The sequence below is a fragment of the Sinocyclocheilus rhinocerous genome, unplaced genomic scaffold, assembly GCF_001515625.1.
Source record: "Sinocyclocheilus rhinocerous isolate Xijiao unplaced genomic scaffold, SAMN03320098_v1.1 scaffold19, whole genome shotgun sequence".
In the NCBI taxonomy this organism is placed as follows: Eukaryota; Metazoa; Chordata; class Actinopteri; order Cypriniformes; family Cyprinidae; genus Sinocyclocheilus; species Sinocyclocheilus rhinocerous.
In genome coordinates this window covers 1758181-1759639 of record NW_015638975.1, presented here as the reverse complement: position 1 = coordinate 1759639, position 1459 = coordinate 1758181, and the positions used below count along the sequence as shown (strand labels likewise).

At 34.2% G+C, this 1459-nt stretch overlaps 1 protein-coding gene across 2 annotated transcripts in view; it reads left to right on the top strand.

The window, feature by feature from the left end:
• Window positions 1–662: 662 nt before the first annotated feature.
• LOC107750535 (docking protein 4-like) overlaps window positions 663–1459 on the top strand; it is a 46057-nt gene continuing 45260 nt past the window's right edge. For both annotated transcript variants that reach the window (XM_016565961.1, XM_016565960.1), the window contains exon 1: window positions 663–964. The gene's annotated coding sequence lies outside the window, so the exon portion shown is untranslated. The remainder of the gene's footprint in view (window positions 965–1459) is intronic.

The window sequence follows — 1459 nt, the reverse complement described above, 5'->3', positions numbered from 1 at the left end:
TAAACTCTAATCTGATTGTCCTTAGGCAATTTCAAACAATAAAGGCACACTTCTAATCAGTCTACCTGAAAACAAAGTTGTTTAATCTGGTTGATGCACTATATGCTTTTGATGATATAATAATGTCTGGTTTTGCCTGGCATCAAATATTAAAGTTAATTGCAGTTATTTTTCCACAGATATATCTCCCAGGGTTATTAGTTAACTAAAACAAAAATAAAAAGAATAAAAATATATAAACTTTTAAAAACAAACAAACAAAAAAGACAAAAACAGCAAAATTAGTCAAACTTTAACAAAAGATACAATTAAAACAGAAAATATATATATTTTTAACTATTTCAAAATATTAATGAAAACTGTATCTCAGTGATACGAAAATAACACGTTAAAAAGGCCTTAAAATCTCTATAATCACAGTAAAGTCACAGCCTGCTCTCTCAACATTTTATGTATCAATAAATTTAATGAACTAGAGCTAATAAATTTGATAAAACAAGAAAGCTTAGATATAAAGCTCTATAATTAAGACTAATAAATCATAAAAATTATTAAATGTTTCTAAGCGAAGACAACTTCCTGACGTCAGATTCCGATAAATAAAACACTCGCGTACTTAACGCACGCTCGTTATTTTAACGCGCTCTTCTTTGACGCACTACGGTAAAGGGTGGACTTTTGTTGTCTGCTGGAGCTGGAGACAGACAGCTGAGAGTGAAACAGCCGTGTGTGTGTGTGTTTGGTGCTTGAAATTCAGACGCGCTGCACGGCGTCTCGTCCCGAAACCCAAGACGACAACCAAGAAGAGTCACTTGGATTACTGTCAGCAGGTCCAAAGCCCGAACACATTAGTTTTTTTTCCCCAAGAAAGCTGTTAGGGCACAGGCAAAAACATCGCATTTTCACCTTTTAAAAGCAGCAGTATTCTCGGAAGGGGCCGCACCTTCAGCTGAACATCATCCAGGTAGGTTTATGAGAAAGTTAATGTGCTGTATCGAAGACCATTGCACCAGTCACCCCAACAAAATGCTAGAGAAAGAAAAGGGTCATTTAAAATTGTGTTGTTTTAATGTGCGATTATATTGTGATTGAATTGTGTACATAATTTAGTCCTTTGATCAACTTTTTGTGCAGCAGCATCCCACACGTTATGGTTATTTAAACAGTTGCATTGTCTGAAGTGAGTGTGTTTGAAGTGAAGGATATAGTTTAGTTGAGAAATGCATCTTCAGACTCAGTATTGCTAATTAAGCTGTTGTGCGCTGGATTGGTTCATTCAGATGCTCATATGACTAGCTCTTGACGTTTACATGTGCTTATGCTCAGGTCTTTAAATGAAAATTCTGTTTATGCCAGTATCAATGAATATTTTCAATTGTTAGATTTATAATAACGTTGGATAATGATGGGGGTAATTTTCTGCTGTACTGATTAAAAAAAAAAAATATATATATATATA